Source organism: Eschrichtius robustus, chromosome 14, assembly GCF_028021215.1.
Source record: "Eschrichtius robustus isolate mEscRob2 chromosome 14, mEscRob2.pri, whole genome shotgun sequence".
Lineage (NCBI taxonomy): Eukaryota > Metazoa > Chordata > Mammalia > Artiodactyla > Eschrichtiidae > Eschrichtius > Eschrichtius robustus.
This window is the reverse complement of record NC_090837.1, coordinates 43,344,826-43,366,355: the sequence shown is the minus strand read 5'-3', so window position 1 is coordinate 43,366,355 and position 21,530 is coordinate 43,344,826. Positions and strand designations below refer to the sequence as shown.

The 21,530-nt window shown below is 42.2% G+C and overlaps 1 pseudogene; it reads left to right on the top strand.

The window, feature by feature from the left end:
• Positions 1-9,478: 9,478 nt before the first annotated feature.
• On the top strand, positions 9,479-10,481 carry LOC137776969 (S-adenosylmethionine decarboxylase proenzyme-like; annotated as a pseudogene).
• Positions 10,482-21,530: the final 11,049 nt, after the last annotated feature.

Below are 21,530 nucleotides of genomic sequence, written 5' to 3'. Positions count from 1 at the left end.
CTAATAGATAAAGGCAATAAAAATGTTTGTCCAACATTGCCATATAGTTTGAAATTCCTTGCCTACTGAAACCCTAGCCAAAAGTCTTTCTGAGTTTTATATTAAATTATCCCATTTGGTTGGCTGTCTTAATCAACTTAACCGATTATTTACCATGTCACGGTTTCACTCTGTGCAGACACTCTCTCAGGGCTCTTGTGAACAATTTCTTGGGCTCCTTTCTTTCCTTCTTTCTAACCATTGTCTCCCATCCCACCTTTAGCCGACAACCTCAGGTTCACAAGGCTTTGCGGCTCTGTTATTGCGTTTGTCTAAAAAAAATCGTAATTTCAGATTTTTCTTTCCTATTTGGGGGAGAGCTGACTGGGGCGGGGGAGGGTTGGTGAGGTGACTGAACAAAACCAGTTGAACAGTTAATGCTTTAACCTTGCGTATAATTTATACAATAAACAAAGTCACATGCTCCCCTAATAATTTAGATGTAAGCAAATGTTGATTTATTCAGGAAGGCTAATGCCTGAAGCCAAGCCTGCAGCACTAAAATTTGAATTAAACTAGGACAGAAGCAAGCTAGTCTATAATAACATTTGTATAATTCTATTTTTGCCCTCGGCTCAGTTCATTTCCTCGTACAGTAGATGCATGAAATTGGTTCTTCAGCCACCTTTAGCTGATATTCATTGATATCTGGGCAGGCGGGGAAGCAAGAGAATGCACCTTCCTCAGCTTTGTGTTTTCAATCATAAGGCCTTGAATTCCTAGGTCATTTCTGACAATGATTATCTTCCTCTGAATTGTGTTTTTGGCAAATATCTCCGAATAGCTTCATTTCACCTCGAGATACGGTTTTCCCCTCTCACTGTGAAGGGGCTCTTAGAACTGAGATTGTTAAGTAGATGCAAATGTTGTGCTGTTTTTATTCCTTTATTCAAGCCTGGGGGCATGAAATCTGAGTTCTCTTACTCTGCTTTCAGCAGCGAAATAAGGGCCTTAGGAAATTCTTTAAACGATGGTAAAAAATAAACATTAACTTGAAACACTCAGGGACCAAACGCCCTTGTACTATTAACCTTTGACTTAAATAAAAATTAGGAACTACATCTTACCACTTACCACTTTTGTTAGGGACTGAGGCTCCTTTTGAGGGATCGGGTTTAAGCCAGTAAATAATTTGCGAGAGCTTCTGAAAAGTAGGCGAAGTTTTCCATCCAAACCGAGCGAAACTTGGTTTTTCATAGTATTTCCCTGCAATCCGACACACACCAACAGGCACAGTGCACAAAAGAAAGCAGTCTCAAAACCCACAATTGCTTTAAATGTCTAACAATTTTTATTCAGCCTTTCAGGCAAAGTAACAGCTCTTTGGGGGTCAAAAGTTCTGAAATAAAGAATTTCTTCCCTTAGGCCAGGAAATCAAATATGCTAAAAATTCTCCCTAACCTTTTGTTTAGAGGGAGCTAAGGGGAAAAAAAAAATCCTGAAAATTACAAATGAAAGAATTGGTATTTGCACTTTATGTGAAATCTGCATTTATCTCTCCCTTCTTCCAGCTGAGAAGGTAAATAGCAGCCCTAGTGTTTTGGAGGCAAATATTGTTCTGTCCTATTCTTGGTAACAAAATCTGCTCCCAGGCCCTCTCCAGCCCTGTCTGATTGTGCCCTAGGGCTGTCACAGGCCACCAAAGGAGCCTTTCAGAAAATCCAGGCCATGTTTTGACTTCATTACAAATTCCAAATAGGACAAGTTTTCGCCTGGCTTAGGCTTGGTTATGAAAGTTTCCCACAGCTCCTGAAAATATACAGAATAATAAATGGCTGGGCAGAGAAAGAGGAGGCAATAGTAATTCCATCAAAGCTTTCCGGTCACATCATAGAGCACAGTTGCAGAGCTGGGGGAGCTTATATCATTAGGACCCAGAGACAAAATGTTTTGCCTTCGGCCCCGAGGTCACACACTGGGGCAAGAACTTTGAGGTTCTGTCCTTTGTTCCCCCACGAGGGAGAGAAGGACACCTCTTCCCCTACCCTGGCCCCCTGGGCTTCCCTGGAGACACGTTGTGAAAACTTCTCACCCCAAGGGGCGGCTAGCAAGCTTCAAATGTTTTTTGGGCATTTCCAGCATAAAAGCAAAAACTGATGAGTTTCAGTGGGATAAGCCACCAGGCACAAAGGAAAAACTCCCACTGTGGTGGGTGTGAGGAGGAGACTTTTTATTGTCTTGTTGCGGATTTTTTCTTTCATTTTTCTTTTCTTTTCCGTTTGCTAGTCTCTTTATTAAGTCAAGATGTTATACGAAGGAACCAGTTAAATATGACATGCAAGCTTCTTAAGGGAAGTCTTTCCTCCCCAGTTACAGAGGAGAATCCAGTTTGGCCATATTCCTGGTCCCCATCCTTCTTCCTCCCTTCTCCCTTGTTCCAGGTTCTTCCCTCTCTCACCTGTTTTTCAGGGCGAAACATAATGAAACACTTTAACGACAAATTCTAGCAGGCGGTACCTTACCTTCTGAGAACCCTACCAGCTTCCCAGGCACGCCCTTTTTTTTTTCCTGCACGTCTCTATTTTAGAAAACAGGTATGAAATACTTCAAATAAGTCCAATACTGTGGGGCACTTACATAAATTTTTTTTCCAAAATAGTCCGTTAACATATATGTCCCTCCCTAGAAGCAGATTTCATTAGCTCCTTATTTTTTATTTTTATTTTTTGGGTGGCACCCCATGGCATGCGGGATCTTGGTTCCCTGACGAGGGATCAATCGAAGCCGCACTCCCTGCAGTGGAAGCACGGAGCCTTAACCACTGGACCGCCAGGGAAGTCCCAGCTCCTTATTTTTGAAAAGCCAATAACGATAGACTGACAATTCCTAACCCGTCACTCTGACTTTGGATTGGTGGGCTGTGGCTTTTTAACATTAAAGCCGTCTATTACGGCTTTTCCATATGTGGTTTACAATGCAGTCATTGCCACCAGCCATACATTATCCACTGTCCTCTTGGAGCTGCTGAAGTGACGAGAGAGACAGGAGAGACAGGCAGTGGTTGGTGCTTAAAGGCTGGACCCAAAATTGCCCCCCAAACTCATTTTTGAAGCCTTTGAACGTGACCAAAATTTTATTAATGAGCTTTAGCTGGGAAGAGTGCTATTGTGCCTCTGTTTCCCACATTTAGTTAAACTTGTAAGCTCATCCTCCAGATGGCTTCTGTTGGTAGCTGGACCCAACGGAAGCATTAGATAGCATCCATAAGAAAATGTTAATACCATTTTTCTGTTTATACACCACCTGGAGGAGAATATACACCTTAAATATAAAAGGGAGATAAGTAGGTATTTCTAATTTGACTAGACTGGAATTATAATATGAAGAGAAACTGTTTCACTGGAAAATCTACCATTGGCAGGGGGCAGTCGGCCAGCGTGCGTGTCTGGGTGAGTGTGGCTATATTAAGATAAAGGAAGAAAAGCAGCCAAGAACAAGGTGAAAAGAAGTTCATTCATTGTCTCAAGGAAATAAAGACCTCTGACTTTTAAAGTGAAAATATACCATTGGCATCAGATACTAATCGCAAGGTAATTATTTTTAAAGAGTTTCCTGAGTAATACACAGGCACCCATGACACCCTTAGGCTAATATATGTACCCAGAGACTAACTCTGCCCGCCCTTGGTTGTATGTGCGTTTGTTGTCCTTGGAGTGAATAAAAGCTGCTTTCCATGTTACTCTATCCTCCCATTTAAAAAAAAAAAATGCCACTTCAGAAGATAGGGATAAAAATGCATCAGATTAAAAAACATTCCTCAAGGGCAATTTGGATGAAAAGTTAAGCTGGGCAACATCAAACTAGGCCCCTTCCTGTAAAATACATCAAATTCAAAGGAGTACTTTTCTTTAAGTTACTAATCTTTCTAATGAATATCAGACTCCGTCAGCCAAACTGCTTTTTTGGCAAGAACAGTTTTTACCGATGTAAAAGGCGGCAAGGACTGGTTTAACTGAAAGCACCCAAAATATTAATCAATTGCTAAAATACTTATCTATCCTTTGTCCAAGGAAAAAGGCTTTATTCAAGGAATTTCAAGCTTTGTTCAAGGAATTTCCACACTGGAGAGGATGGTCTCTGTCAATCCAGGTAAATTGTTATTGGGGGTGTCTTATCCCTGGGACCCCCCCCCCCAGTCAGTGAGCACTCTGAGAGGAACCCCCTCCCTCCCAGCACATCCCCTATAACAGCCCTGGAATGAATGAAACACCAGGTCATCTCCCCAAGACCTCTGCATTAACCCACCTCCAACAGTATAAGATATCAGACGCTGTGCCTGATGTTGTAGGGATTTTTTTCAAGTATGAAGAAAATTCCTGGGAATTCCCTGGCTGTCCAGTGGTTAGGACTCTGTGCTTTCACTATGGTGGCCCGGATTCAGTCCCTGGTCGGGGAACTAAGATTCCACAAGCTGCAGGACGCGGCCAAAAGAAAAAGAAGAAGAAAATCCCTGACCTCATTAGACTACATTTTAGACATCATATACAGCCATATCTCATACCCAGCTTCTGAGCCATCCAATGTTCTATAACTCTCTTCGGAGCTATACTGTAGTCAGAATTCTGCTTTCATTCATTCATTCATTACTTATTGAAGACCTGCAATGTACCAGGCACTGCTTCTAGGATCTGGGGAATCAGTGGTGAAGGAGACAGGTAACAACATCCCGCTCTCAATGAGCGATTTTCTACCAGGCAGAGGCATCAACAAACCAGCAAACAAATGAAGACAGTCATTTCAGACAATGATTGGTGAAATAAAAATAAAGGAAGATAATGACACAAAGTGGGCTAATGTGGATAAGAAGGCTTCGTGGGGGAGGGGAAGGTATTGAGCTTGAATCCCAAGAAAGACTCAGCTGTTGTGAATCTAGGAAGATGAATTCTGCCTGTTTCTTAGCCAGGACATTTACTCATATTATTGTATAGATTGTATACACCTGGAACACCCACGTGATTCCAAGCAGAACTCTTAAAACCCAGGTACAGAGAGAACACTTACCTTCTACTTACCTGCAGGACAACCCGGAGCATTATTTCTCAGCTGAGGGCATATTTAATTACCAAATGTTCTGCAAATGTCTTCCAAGTCGTAGAGATAAAGCCATCCAAATTGCTGACTTTCAAGAACATATACTTCTTCCTTTATCACAGAAATGCCACCTTCCTTGATGAATTTGCATCTGCAATGATTCATCACTCATTGTAATTTACAATTATTTTCTTAAGTTCTTCCAAATGACCAGCTACCTGCAAAGCATGCTTGCTTTTATTCCGTCAGCTAACTAACTTCAGTGCTCCACAAGCAATTCTGTGCTTGAGAAAAAAATGCAGCAGTGTTGCTATTTCACTGTTCAGGCAACACAGTCACCAAAGCAGCCAGATTGAGAAATGATTACTTTAGCTTGTGGCTTACAAGAAAAGACTTCAGATCACATATTAATTGTTTAATTGTTGTTCTTAAGCCCCCTTTAGCCTTATGGCAAACCCAGAAGCCAGGTAAAAATGAATTCTTTGAAGATGCTTTTGTTCAAAGGCATGAAAGTTTACCATTGCCTTTACCCCCCATGTCACATCTGGACACCTCCATTCTGGTTACTTAGGTGTCTGATGGTTCGTCAGAAGGCTAGCCATAACTTAGGTGGAAAACTGGACTCCATTAAAAAAACATTAAAAGCGGAGAGGGAAGCAAGTTGATGTGGCATGGCTCCCAGCAATGAGGAAGCAAGAGCGCACACTGAAGCTTAGAAATAGAAAGTGATGTCCTCATAAAAACGTGGCTCCAGGCTGGTGTGCCACTAGAAATTCTTCTGTCAGTTTAGAATATTTAGCTCGAAGGGATTTCGACTTTCAAATGTATCTCTGGATGCAAAATAGGCTGCACAGGAGGATATAGCATTGAAGAAGGGAAAGAAGAATTGCTCCCAATTATGATCAGTTTACGTGACGCTGAAGACTTTTTTTTTTTTTCAGATAGCATATTTGATCAGAAAGCGTGCAAGTGGGTCAGATGAGCTACCTCGCTGACATCAAGTGATCCGCTGGCCTTCATAACTAGAAAACGTTGCTGAGAACGGATAGACCAAAACAATATTAAAAGCTTCAGCACTACTGGTTATCAAGGGAAACTTTCAGCCTAATTGGAAAGCTCAGAGCCTCAGGCGTCTGCAAGTTTTGGTTTGGGGCTCTTCCGAGGCATTCCAATGCAGTATTTGCAATCAATAATGCGATGCTACTCACAGCACCATCACGAGGCTTATGAAGTCCCCTGAGTTTTGTATTTGACTTGTTAAACTGTAAAAAGAGTTGGAGAAACAAACAGAAAAGAAGGTATCTCAGTCCCTAGCTGCCCAAACATAAAACAATCAAACAAACTCTGGCGGTCAAAGAAAACTGGAAATGGCAAAATGGAAAATATATACAGATGCATTTTCATGCACAAAACATGAGCATCTTGGGTGTGACCTATCCTTCTGGGTGTTAGGCAAAGAGATCATCTCTCCAGGCAGATTGAATTATGTGCTAAGATTGAGTTATGATGATGTAGATTATCCCCTAAAACCTACAGACATGAGGCTTTTTTCTCCCCCAACAGATTGTGGTATTTTCAGCCCAACTTAGCTACGAGCGTTAGGTTACGAACACCAGTTAAAGCATCCCAAGAAGATTCAGAACAGTCCATCCCTCAGAGCGACTGTCCTCGGCACCTGGAAAACATCACAATTTTCTTAACCAACCTCTTTGCTCAGAATGGAGTATCAGAATCTTCATACCCTGGAAATGCCGATGTTTACGGAATTGTGTGCTCCAGAGAACTTCCCCTGCAATCACCAGGGAGGGTTGAAAGGGAACAAGTCCAGAACAAGTTCTTTACTGGGTTTGGATTTTCCTTTTCCCCCCGAAGGTTCACCCAGATGACTTCATCAGAGGTTTGAAAGGGAACACAGGAGATCTGAGCGATCTAGTGAGAGACAGGTAAGGAGCTGAAGAAGTTGAAGTACACATCCAACCCAGCACCTGCTCCTGCCCTTTGGAGTAAAACATCAACTTCTGGAACCAGAAGACAAAAGCCTCCTTCGTGTCCAGGATAAGAGAGAGACAGACCTCGGTTTGAATCTAAAGACGCATCTTTACCCACATTATAATATTTCTGAAATCAAAATACATCTTAGAATCGCTGCCGCCCAGCAATCGTTGGCCATAGTTGTCATTGCCTGTAGACAGGGATAAAACTTGTGGAACGGCCCAGAAGGGAATTCTAGAGATAGTTGTGGAGGAACCTTTTAGGAAATGCTGCATCACCCATGCTCTGGATGGCACAGAGGACGAGCCTGCACAGCAAAACATGAATATTGCAGACTTCAAGTTGGAAAATCATTCATAAGAGTCACACTCTGAAATGAAGTTTTATAAATTCCTTAGCCAATTTACTTCTTTTTTAGTTTTCTTTCTACATATGCACAAGAGATACGTAGGAGCGAAATCAATGCCAAAATAAGTATAAGAACCTTTCCAATAAAAATTCTAAGGCATAAAATAATCACTGTGCTACAGCTGTAGGAGTACTTTTTGTTTTCTTAGTGGTACATAAAATCATAGTGGGTCTTACAACCGATGACATCTGAAATTCAATGAAACACAAGATTTCTGTCACCCAGAATAGTTTACTTAACAGCCCTGAACTTCAAATCTCTCTTCTGAAAAAGATCATAACCTCCACCTCCTAGAGAGATGGGGGCTGACCCAGTAGCTAGCCCCAGCAGAATTCACAGAAGTCTACGTGCCACAGTGTCTATTCCCAGTCAGTGGAAGTAAATATTATTCTCTAGCCATTTATCTGCTTCAACCACAATACAAATACCATAAACAAACTCATTACTCACCACTGTGTGCTTTCCTTTGTTTAACTTGCCAACTCCGCACCAGGTGGACAAAACCCCACAGATACCTATAAGGCCTTGATGACAAGAGTATTTTTTGGTGATCATCTGTGAAGCAAATGAAATGATAGGACTATTTGATCCAGTGTTCTAATGACAGAATGATTGTAACATCAAATCCAATTGTTTTTTGTTTTTAATAAATTTATTTATTTATTTATTTATTTATTTATTTATGGCTATGATGGGTCTTCATTGCTGCGTGCGGGCTTTCTCTAGTTGCGGCAAGCGAGGGCTACTCTTCGTTGCAGTGAGCAGGCTTCTCACTGTGGTGGCTTCTCTTGTTGCGGAGCACAGGCTCTAGGCATGTGGGCTTCAGCAGTTGTGGCATGTGGGCTCAGTAGTTGTGGCTCACGGGCTCTAGAGTGCAGGCTCAGTATCTGTGGCGCACAGGCTTAGTTGCTCCACGGCATGTGGGACTTTCCTGGACCAGGGCTCGAACCCATGTCCCCTGCATTGGCAGGCAGATTCTTAGCCACTGCACCACCAGGGAAGCCCTTTTTTTTTTTTAACATCTTTATTGGAGTATAAGTGCTTTACAATGGTGTGTTAGTTTCTGCTGTATAACAAAGTGAATTAGCTATACATATACATATATCCCCATATCCCCTCCCTCTTGTGCCTCCGTCCCACCCTCCCTATCCCACCCCTCTATGTGGACACAAAGCGCCGAGCTGATCTCCCTGTGCTCTGCGGCTGCTTCCCGCTAGCTAGCTATTTTACATTTGGTAGTGTATATATGTCAGTACTGATCTCTCACTTCGTCCCATCTTACCCTTCCCCCTCAAGTGTCCTCAAGTCCATTCTCTACGTCTGTGTCTTTATTCCTGTCCTGCCCCTAGGTTCATCAGAACCTTTTTTTTTTTTATTATTCCATATATATGTGTTAGCATACAGTATTTGTTTTTCTCTTTCTGACTTACTTCACTCTGTTTGACAGACTCTAGGTCCACGCACCTCAAATCCAATTGTTTTAAATACCACTCCAGGAGAATAGAAAAGAATATATCAATCTCAAGGTGGGTAGAGGAAATTGCTTTAAAATTCTTTTAACTAAAATATGTTTTAAACTTTGACAATCAGATCATAAGCCAACTAAAACACTTAAATATCTTTAAGTTGAATGGCTGAGCAATAGTTATTTTTCTGATTCTAAAAGTCTTTCTTTAGCTCCCACAGTATGGCTGGCGACATTAGCTAGCGCTCGCTCCACTCTCTTTAACGGGGAAACAGCGGACTACAAGAGACTGAGCTGTATCCGCCCCTATTTCCAACAGACTCACGTTCAACTTTCGCTCACCAAAAAAAGAAAAGAAAAAAAGCCGGGAAAATTTTGTTAACCCTTTTTTTAAAAAAGTTAATATAAAATTATAGCAAAAAAGGAACCTGAACTTTAGTAACACAGCTGGAACAATCCGCAGCGGTGGCGGCAGCGGCGGGAGAAGAGATTTAATTTAGTTGATTTTCTGTAATTGTTGGTCATTCGCTAGTCTCACGGTGATGGAAGATGCACATTTTTTCGAAAGGACCGAGAAGCTGCTGGAGGTTTGGTTCTCCAGGCAGCAACCCGACGCAAACCAAGGATCCGGGGATCTTCGCACCATCCCAAGATCCGAGTGGGACATACTTTTGAAGGATGTGCAATGTTCAATCATAAGTATGACAAAAACTGACAAGCAGGAAGCTTATGTACTCAGTGAGAGTAGCATGTTTGTCTCCAAGAAACATTTCATTTTGAAGACATGTGGTACCACGTTCTTGCTGAAAGCACTGGTTCCCCTGTTGAAGCTTGCTAGGGATTACAGTGGGTTTGACTCAATTCAAAGCTTCTTTTATTCTGGTAAGAATTTCACAAAGCCTTCTCACCAAGGGTACCCACACAGGAATTTCCAGGAAGAAACAGAGTTTCTTAATGCAATTTTCCCAGATGGAGCCGCATATTGTATGCGACGCATGAATTCTGATTGTTGGTACTTGTATACTTTGGATTTCCCAGAAAGTCAGGTAATCAATCAGCCAGATCAAACCCTGGAAATTCTGATGAGTGAGCTTGACCCAGCGTTATGGACCAGTTCTACATGAAAGATGGTGTTACTGCAAAGGATGTCACTCGTGGGAGTGGAATTTGTGACCTGATACCAGGTTCTGTCATTGATGCCACACTGTTCAATCCTTGTGGGTATTCAATGAATGAAATGAAATCGGATGGAACTTACTGGACTATTCACATCACTCCAGAACCAGAATTTTCTCATGTTAGCTTTGTTAGGAGGTTAAGTCAGACCTCCTATGATGACCTGATCAGGAAACTTATGGAAGTCTTCAAGCCAGGAAAATTGTGACCACCCTGTTTGTAAATCAGAGTTCTAAATGTTGCACAGTGCTTTCTTCGCCCCAGAAGATTGAAGGTTTTAAGCGTCTTGATTGCCAGAGAGCTATGTTCAATGATTACAATTTTGTTTTTACCAGTTTTGCTAAGAAGCAGCAACAACAGCAGAGTTGATTAAGAAAAATGAAGAAAAAATGCAAAAAGAGAACACACACAGAAGAAGGTGGTGACTGCTTTTTAGATATTGATACCAAGGGCCATGCTTTCCATAACCACCACCTTGTAGTTGCAGAAAGCCCTAGATGTAATGATAGTGTAATCATTTTGATTTGTATGCATTATTATATCAAGGAGTTAGATATCTTGCATGAATGCTCTCTTCTGCATTTAGGTATCCTATGCCACTCTTGCTGTGAAATTGAAGTGCATGTAGAAAAAACCTTTTACTATATGAAACTTTACAACACTTGTGAAAACAATTCAATTTGCTTTATGCACAGTGTAATATTTCTCCAGGTATCATCCAAAATTCCGCACAGACAGGGCTTTTGTCCTCATTAGGTGTTGGCCTCAGCCTAGCCATCTGGGACTGTTCTATTCAACTGCTACCAGGATTTTGCATCCAGTTACCTCCACTTTCTAGAACATATTCTCTACTAATGTTATTGAAACCAATTTCTACTTCATACAGATGTTTTTGCAGCACCAAAGTTCTTCTTCCACGAGTCGAGTCCTCTACGAAAATGACTGCAGTTATCCATTTCGTGTATTACTATCTCACTGCTTCCTATACTTGTGTTACTTTAATTGATTCGTTCCTCACCATGGTGTCTCCCTCCCAACCACAGCCCCTCCATAAAGCAATACACTGTTACACTGTGGGTTTACACTAACCTTACACCCCAGAGGGGGAACGGGGGGATGGACACTGGGCTTAATTTTCTTTTAAGGTCAAGGGAGTTTGGCATTTTTCATTACCATGAGCTCTTTTGGAATAAGCTGGTGTTGACTAGCAAAGAAGGTATAGATTGATACTAGGGAATATTGACAGAACTGTATAGAAACTGTATGCCATTCTGTGCCCCCCATTAAATGAGATTAGCTTCTCATGAGTACCATGCCTTTATTAACTTGCTAAGTAGTAGTATAAAAGGATTATCATCACTAAATTTGTTAGCAAGGAGATTTAAGATAAAGGTTGTATTGGATTCAACAAGTCAAGTCAGCTCAGATGATTCACCTTAACTTTTACTTTCGTAGCCATTTCCACTAATTTCTATCAATGATACGCCATAAACTTTGGTTCAAGGCAGAATCGATGTCTTTGCCATCTTGTGACTTAGAAAGTTCTGCGACTTTGTGATGCATGTGATAGTGTTCTGACGGTTCCTCTTACTGGTATTTCTTTCACCATGGAGTAGAATCAAGTGATGAATGAGAACTGTTCAGGTCATTCAGACATACTACACAGTGAAGCAGAATGCTATCCATAAAACATAACATACAAAATTCCAAAGTGGTCAATGGGAAATGACTAGAAATACAGGCTTAAAAGAGTTGGCATCTTTTAGCTGTATTTGCTAATATGGACTTTTAAGCAGCTGAGAAAAGAGCAAAGCTGACTCAATTTTGTATTTCTTCTTGTCCTCAAACAATTTTTGATTCTTTCTGGATTGATGCAGTGATGTTTTTGTTCCTTCCATATTTATAAACGAAACACTTTTTTGTAGTGTTTTTAAACATAAATTCTACTTGGTTTGAAATCAAGTGGTTGGAACACTTTTGACTTTTAAACATGTTGTTGACTCAAAGCTTCATTGAAGAAGCTTTCAATCAATGGATCAGTCTGATTGTGTAATTAGCGCACAGTACCTAATGTTTTGGTGCTATTATGAGGACCAATGCTCAAAGTGGATTTTGTTCTTGAACAGTGTCCCAGTAGATCTGATGAACATTTATTGGCTTGAGGTCTGATTTCTCCCCCCCAATAGATTTAAGATTTCTATTTAATGTTGAAAAACTGCACAAATTTGTATGGAACAAAGCCTAGAAAAGTGAAAGCTATAGATTGAATAGTAATCTAAATTAATCCTAGTGTGTATGATAGAGGAGGGAAAATTTTGGTGCCATAATTTCTCTCTTCATGGTGTTGGACTTAAATCAGTTGAAATGTATTAGTGTACCACAATTTAAGCTTCAATAAAGGTTTGCTTAATTCATTGTCTAGTGACATAAATAAATAAATAAATAAATAAATAAAAGTCTCTCCTGAAAAAAAAAAGTAATAAGCAAATCAGCAATTTTCAATCTAAACTAAAATTTCTAAAATTAACTTTTACTTTTACTTGATGTTTTTTCCTTCCTGAAAATCCATTTTTAAATAGCCACTTCTTTGTCAGTGAATAAACAGAACTTACTGGCTTCCAGGGCTACTTTCTTTCTTTCCTTATTAGTATTTTCCTGCACAAATCCTCACCATGATTCTGTGGACATCTGCTTGTGCTTGGTTGGGGTCTCCATTGGTGGAGTCAGAATACAGAGGTGAAAAAGCTAGCCAATTTAAGCCTTAACAGATGTGCAACACTGCACTATTAAAAGGGTAGATGGCTATTGAGAGAGAGATAGAAAGACATCAAAATAGAGCATATCAGGATAAATCAGCAATAGTTAATGTAGTCTAAGATGCATGGCATTTACTACTGAATTATATAATCCCATAATTTTAGGTCCAGGGACACTTCAAACAAAGAAAACTATCTGTTTCTAACACTCGGGGGAGAAAAGATAACATAAAATATAACACCAAGAGAAAATAATTATACGCAGTAGAAACCCGTGGAAGAGTGAAATGAATAAGGAAGCGGCTGGACATCAGTCTTTACCCTGGAGCCCCTTCCTTCAGTCAACTAGGTTGGGCCTCTTGGAACCTCTGGTGCAATTGCAGAATATTCATGAGACCCATTATTTTAGGCTGTTTACTGTTTTGTATCTTTACAAATAAATACTCGGCATGTCCCAAAATAAGCTCTCGTGTTGGAGATGGCAGCACACCCAGAGCAAAGACCAGGCCCACAAACTGCGAGCCCACGGCTGAGCGCCAATCACACAGCACGGCTGCTGCTGAAGTTAAAAGGGAGGGTTCCCTGCCTCTGCCCATCTCTACGCACCTGGCTCCACACTTCTAGACAAATGTAGCTGCCCAGAGTGTATGCAGAGGCCGTGGAGAAAGATGGTGGAGGCCCTATGCTCCCACGACCTCACCAAAACTGCTTTCATGAAGCACACCGATGACGGAGAGCCCAACCTATGGGCAGTTTTCAGCATCTTTCTTTTCCTCTCTCGACCCCATGCTCCTTAGAATCGTCTTCACCTGGGGCCTTCAGGACACCATCTTCACTTGGGACTCTTCTGACTTCTCTGAATCCATGGGCTCTGTCTTTGGGGTTCCTTCTCACACCGTCCCTTGAATGTTGATGTTCCCCAGGGCATCCTACTCAATGTGGGTTCAAGAGCCAGTCCCGTGGGCACTGTTAGAGATGCAAATGCTCAGAATGAAGCTTTGAGAGTGAGTCTACCTTCCAACATCTCCAGTGGGATGCCACCTCTCTCTCCCTACTGTCTTAGTCCGTGACCTGATTATCTCTCATCTGAAATATTAATCAGTCTTTTAGCTGGCCGCCCTAACTCCCTTCTCTCCTCTTGCATCAATTGTTTAAATGCAAATTTTATCGTATGTGGAGTAGGCTGAAGAATGCCACAGTCCCCAAGATGTCTACATTCTATCTCTGGAAACTATGACTATATTACCTTTTTTTTTAAAAGGATTTTTAAATTAATTTATTTATTTTTGGCTGCATTGGGTCTTCGTTGCTGCACGTGGGCTTTCTCTGGTTGCGGTGCATGGGCGTCTCATTTCGGTGGCTTCTCTTGTTGCGGAGCACCGGCTCTAGGCGCGCGGGCTTCAGTAGTTGTGGCACGCGGGCTCAGTAGTTGTAGCTCGCGGGCTCTAGAGCACTGGCTCAGTAGTTGTGGCGCACGGGCTTAGTTGCTCTGAGGCATGTGGGATCTTCCCGGACCAGGGCTCGAACCCGTGTCCCCTGCATTGGCAGGCGGATTCTTAACCACTGCGCCACCAGGGAAGTCCTATTACCTTTTTTTTTTAAGTCTTTATTGGAGTATAAGTGCTTTACAGTTTTGTGTTAGTTTCTGCTGTATAACAAAGTGAATCAGCTATATGTATACACATATCCCCATATCCCCTCCCTCTTGCGTCTCCCTCCTACCCTCCCTATCCCACCCCTCTAGGTGGTCACAAAGCACCAAGCTGATCTCCCTGTGCTATGCGGCTGCTTCCCACTAGCTATCTATTTTACATTTGGTAGTGTATATATGTCCATGCCACTCTCACTTCATCCCAGCTTACCCTTCTCCCTCCCCATGTCCTCAAGTCCATTCTCTAGGTCTGCGTCTTTTGAAAACTATGAATATATTATCTTACATGGAAAAAGGAATATTGCAGATGTGATTAAATTAATAATCTTGACACGGGAAGAATATCCTAGGTTATCCAGGATGGCCAAATATAATGACAAGGGTCGTTATAAGAAGGAGGCAGGAGTACGAGAGTGAATAGTAGTGGGATGCAACAATGGAAGCAAGAGATTGGAGGGATATGAGGAAGGGACCACAAGCCAAGGAGTGCAGGCGACCTCTAGAAGCCATAAAAAGCAAGGAAATGCTTTCTGCCCCAGAGCCTCCTGAAGGAGCACAATCCTACTGACACCTTGATTTTAGATTTCTGACCTTCAGAACTATAAGATAATAAATTTGTGTTACTTTCCACGACTAAGTTTGTGGCCATTTGTTACAGCAGCAATAGGAAACTAATACATCATCCCCTTTTTAAGTCTCTCATACTTACGTCTCCCATAAATCCCCTTTCCAGTCTCACTGCCTTATCCTCTGGTCCAAGACCCTCTGCCCCTGAAGAACTGAACATGTGTCACTCCCTCTGCCTAGACAGGTTTTCACTACCCCTTTTCATTCTGCCAAACTCTGATCTCGCTCCAGGCCCATCTCAAATGTGAAGTTTTCTGCAGGCTCGGGGCAGCAGGGGGTGGGTGGGAGAGGTGTGTGTCTAACCGTCTTCTCTCTGCCTGTCACAGCACTCTGTCAATTCTCCAGTATGGCTCATAGGTCTTGAGAGGGAGCCTGTGTAACTGAGGGGCCTTGAGCCTGAGCTTCATTAGGGCCACAGTAAATCTGTTTCTGATTAAGAGGAAAAGTGAAACAAAAATTGTATTTAATATGTTAAAAGTAAAATGTTAAGCAAAAAAAGAGGAGCTCTGGGGAATTTATTTAAGAGGCATATACCCTGTAAGTTTTCCTCTGACGAGTAGGAATAATCATGGCATCTTCCTCCTTGGATTACTGTGATAATTACAAATCAAGATAATCCATATAAAGTGGTTGGCACCGCACCCCGAACTTAATAAGTGCTCAATAATATTAGTATTAACTACTCTTTTTATTAGCATTCAGCTAAAAGTTGTTGACATTTATTGAGCCTTTATACACCCCAGGTACTGTTTCGTGCTTTGTGTATAGTCACTTATTTAATCCTCATCTATCCTCTCAAGTAGATACTATTATTATCATCCCAACAGACGAGGCAACTGAGGCAGAGAGAAGTTAAGTGGCTTGCCCAAGGACAAACATTAAAAAACAGAGCTGAGATTCGAACCCCAGCAGCCTGACTTGTACATGAAACCACTGTGCTACATATTTTATTGATTCTAAGATGTGCATCTTGTTTTCCACAGGATGGTCTTACAATCAATGATTGTCATAGTTTAACTGGCCACATTCTTTTTTGTGAGTGAGGGACATAAAATATGTCTTAAAATTGATGTCTGGGGCTTCCCTGGTGGCGCAGTTGTTGAGAATCTGCCTGCCAGTGCAGGGAACACGGGTTCGAGCCCTGGTCTGGGAAGATCCCACATGCCATGGAGCAACTAAGCCCGTGAGCCACAGCTGCTGAGCCTGCGCGTCTGGAGCCTGTGCTCTGCAACAAGAGAGGCCGCGATATGTGAGAGGCCCGCGCACCGCGATGAAGAGTGGCCCCCACTTGCCGCAACTAGAGAAAGCCCTCACACAGAAACGAAGACCCAACACAGCCATAAATAAATAAATAGATAAATAAAATTAAAAAAAAAAAAAAAACTTCGTTCTTCAAAAAAAGAAAAAAAATTGATGTCTTCTTGGATTCTATGAAATGGAGTGTATTGCTTCATTACAGAGTCAATGTGGAGAAGCTCTGGTTTCTACTGAAAGTCTCAAACAAAAGACCTCTTCACGATCCAGAAGAGTAAGACCAATGATAGAGACCAGAGTACGGGAATATGCAAGGCCTGAAAACTTTCTTTCATTGTCAGGAGGAGGCCCAGGGGTAGGCGACTCACCCTCCTGTTCAGCTGGGTAGCAGAGGAGAGCCTTGAGGGGCGGGGCTAGGTCAAGGTAGCCCCCCCCCCCCCCCGAAGGCAGGGTGCCTTCCTCTTCACCTAGAAGGTGTGGGTATGTGAGATTCCTGGAATGCATTCTCACCGATAAAGTTGAAAGACTGGCCAAAGTTCACAATAACAAAAGCCCAGAAGCAAATTAAGAGTAAGAGTCTGGTATGTGCCTCAGATGAAAACTCTCCTTAATTAGAGACCATTCTCCTGGAAAAAGGACCAGGGCTTATCAAGGCTTCCTTATAACAATACTAATGTCTCTAATCAAGCTTGCACTTAAGCTAATAGATGGTTACTTTTAGTAAGAGATGTACAAGCAGAACTGTTGTTATTTGATGATAAGGAAATTATATGCAGCCTAAATTCATGATCTTTCCTTTTCTAGGAGTCCTGAAGACTGAGAGTAAAGTTTAGAACAGGCAACAGCCTAAGACTATAATTCAAGTCTAATATTCATAAACCTCACAGCCTCTCACAGACTTTTCTCCAGGTATTTGTGGACCGACTCTAAGAATGAATCAATGGAAGAACGAATCAATGAGATGAGACTAACAGCAATATTCTCAGAAATCCAGGATGGGAGATGGTTTAGAGGAAACTGTTCAGAGTCAGGTGTTCTGAGATCATTGCTGGTCCCAGGAGCAGGGACATCTGGTTGACCTGAGGGTCTAGGGGCAGGGTCATGTTCACAACTGCAGCAGATTATATACTGGACCCAAGTGGTAAGTTCAAGATCTCCAGAATGTTCTCAGGCCCTAAAAACTCCAGGAAACCCCGAATATTTTGTCTATACACTTGGAATAGACTGAAAGATGGGGGGAAAAAAAAAAACTTCTCGCTGGTTTGGGGCTAAGCTGTTCTGCGGGACTGGGAAGTAGTGCCAGGCATTTCTGGAAAGAACGCCCTTTGTAAAAGCTCGGAGTCAAACGCAGAGGTTGACTTTTCAGCTTACTTGGATGACTTGAAGAATGAGCAGAGTCTTGATGCAGCGGTTGGGGCCGGCAGAGAGGAAGATAAGGGGGAAGAAAGCCTACGAATGATAAAGACACTTTGATATCCAGTTAAAAGGAAATGAGGGGCAACAGTCATGCTTCTAAGAAGGTAAATGGAAGGAAGGAAGGGAGGGAGGGAGCAAGGGAGGAACGAAGAAAAGAAGAAGGGAGGCAGAGAGGGAGAGAGGGAGGAATGGGAGGGAAGAGTTCCCCACAGAATGAAGAAGATTGTTCTAGAAGCCCAAGGTAGCAACTTACTATGACTTTTGCTACCCAGGAACAAGCTTCTTCACCCCTTCACCTCTTCCCTAATCTCAACAGCCCAAGTTGCGTATGTCTCATAGGGTAAAATACTACAAAAATAAAAAAGGTTTCAAAGCTCAATCATCCAAAAGATTCCTTTAAATATTATCAAAATAGGCGTATACCGAGTCACTGAACAATAACTTGAGTTGTTAAAACAAATAATAATAATAACAACAAAGATTCTCTGGGGTTTTTCCCTAGGAAGCATTCTAGGTGCCACCGGGGAGGTGATATACTGATGCCTTATGAACGACTCCTTCTCAGTATGACTTGCTTGGGGGTGGGCTGGCGAGGAGGAGAGGATTCATCATCTTACAGGCCGGGTACAGTGGGCAGCTGGATCCCCACCAGAGCCAGGTTTGATGTGGTAATTGAGGGTGACTCCCAAGAGAAAGTCTGTAACGGTGAACTTGAGGGAAAAGGGCAAAATCCAGGAATAAGAGGAAAATGGTTAATAGCAAGCTGAAGGGCAAAGAGAAACTCAACGTTCAGAATCAGCTGGGGGCGAGTTAAGGCGCCGTGTAGAGGGGCTCAAGGTCTCCGTGCCTCTGAGCGCAAAACCAGAGTCTGCAAGAGACAGGGAAATGGGAGACTGCTAGACAGAAAAGTGTGTAGATTTATGAAAGCAGCCTTGAAAAACCGCACACTTTATCAGAAACTAATGAAACAGAAGAATCCTCCCCCTCTTCTGCCCTATTACCATCGCTAATCAAAAGAACTGACGAATAAAATGAAAGATCGTGAAATTCTGAAGGAGGAAAAAAAAGAAAGAAAGAAAAGACAGACAGGGAGGGTTTGGTAAGGGGAGGAAGAGCATTCCACATTTGAAGACAGAATCCTACAGGTAAGACTGGGGGCGAGAGTTTCCAATAACAGGGAAGGGTGAAAATGGCAGAGAAGATATGAAATATCGTATTTGTGTTTGTTCTGTACTGCAAATGAGGATCTTCCTACCTCAAGGACAATTTTCACAGAAAGCGAGACGGACTGTGAGGGAGGACGGGGGCTCTTTCCGCGTGCACCCTGCAGGCCCCATCAGGCTGATCCGCTCCGGTCCACAGCGCCCACCAGCGGCCGCACCGCGCACTGCAGCCACGAAGAGGCCCGGCTCTGACCACCGTGGGTCCTTCACAGACTAAAGCATTCACCCGGGACCCAAACACAGCTTGAACACACACACCCACGAAGGCGTCTCCTCTTTTGTCAGCAGCTAATATAGTTCTCTGATTTTTTTCCCCCCTGTTCACTCCAGTCCGTGCTACATTCTGATAAATCTGGAAAATTCAATCTTCTCTGCCCTTCCTATCACCCCAAGGAGGCCTCAGACTGCATCGCAGGCTGACTCTGAACTATTACACGTGATGTTAAACGACCCACCTTGGCGGCGCCCACCCCCCCGCAAATTCTCTCAAACCCACGGCTCAGCTGCTCGGATCACATTGTCTGTGTCTCCTCTGCTCTGCCAGCTTGCTTCTCTCTACTTGTCCAAATACCTCATGTCTTTTAAGATTCACCTCTTTTTTTTTTTTTTCCCCACAGCTTTATTGAGATATAGTTCACATACCATATAGTTCACTAGTTTAAAGTGTACAGGCACTTAGTACATTCGCAATGTTGGGCAACCACCACCAATATCTAATTCCAGAATATTTTTATCACCCCCAAAAGGAAACTCAAATCCATTAGTAGTTATTCTCTTCTCAGGACCACCCACACCATCCCCTGGCAGCCATAAATCTACTTTGATCTCTATGGATGATTCACCTATTCTGGACGTTTCACATAAATGGAATCATATGATATGTGATTTTTTTGTGCCTGGCTTCTTTCACTTAGATTTCAAGGTTCCCCCATGTTTTAGCGTGTATCAGTACTTCATTCTTTTCTATTACTGAATAATATTTCACTGTGTGGCTACACGACATTTTGTTCATCCATTCATAAGCTGATGGACATTTGGGTTGTCTCCACTTTGGGGCTATTAAGAATAATGATACTCTGAATGTTTGTGTACAAGTTTGTGTGTATATATGTTTTCACTTCTCTTGGAGTGGAATAGCTAGGTCATATGGTAACTCCATGTTTAATATTTTGAAAACCTGCCAGACTGTTTTCCAGAGTGCCTGCACTATTTTACATTCCCACAAGCAATGCACGAGGGCTCCAATTTCTCCACATCCATGATAACTCCTGTGATTTTTTTTTAAGATTCACCTTTAACAAGAAACACACTTATATAGCCAATTTGTTGATCTCACTATGTGCCAGAGTCTGTGCTTAGTGACCTATATATGTTAACTTGTTTAATCTTTAAAACACCCTGAGAAACAAATATTTTCTTCATTTCGCAAATGAGGTGATCAAGGATTGGAATTTAGTGAGCAGACAAAAACTACTGGTAGTGGTTCCAGGACTCATTCCTATCTGCTGCCTCCAAAGCCCACTTTCAAATAATACCCTAGGGAGCCCCCCAAGATGCCTTTCCAAGCCAAACCCAGCCCCTAGGACCACTTCTTCTGAAACGAGAGCTAGTTGGTAACGGCTTGCGTACCACCTTGTATTGTTCTCTGGTTGTTTACTGTATAAAACATTATTTTCCCAACTAGACAGTAAACACTGTTGGCTGGAACTTCTTTCCCTCCATTTTGTACTGGGGAAATAAAATGTTTAATTAACACTTAATGAGTTGACAAAAACTTTTGAGAATTTTTTGTTTGCTTTCTTTATTCTGAAAGGTGAGGGATACGTTGAAGACATACGATTTCCCTTTCAGCTTGTTTCCATGATGTTTGAGTGAAGCAAGAAGGAATAGACCATGACGATGCTCATACTCAAACTCACATACCCCTAGAAACTGTGGAAATTTGTGTTTCAGAGAGTGTCAGCTGTTTTTTAGAAAAAAACCAAAAAACAATAAAAAACAAAACTTTATAATAGGAAGCCTTGGCTTTTTCCCTTTGGAACCCAACACACACACACACACACACACACACACACACACACACACACCCCACCCCATATATACACACACACTCCAGGCATACACATGTATATATATGTACATACACATGAGCAGTTTTTGCACGTGTATTACTTACCAGGGACTTTATATATGTTATCTCTTATCCATCTAACACAACTGCAAGGTAGGTATTAATGACTCCCATTTTATACATAAGCAAACTGCTGTACACACGTTCATTTGACCAAGGCTACACAGCTAGTCAATGACAGAACCGACTTTGGCCACTAAGCTGATGTTCTTTTCACTACACCATATGCCTCTCTCAGATGTCCAAGAAGGAGGCATGTAGCTTGGTCTTGGAGCTTCACTAATTCGTCTCCTTGTCTTCTTTCAGCACTTACCCCATGGCCGCCACAACCCGCCCCGCAAAGTCCAGCTCGGTGTAATC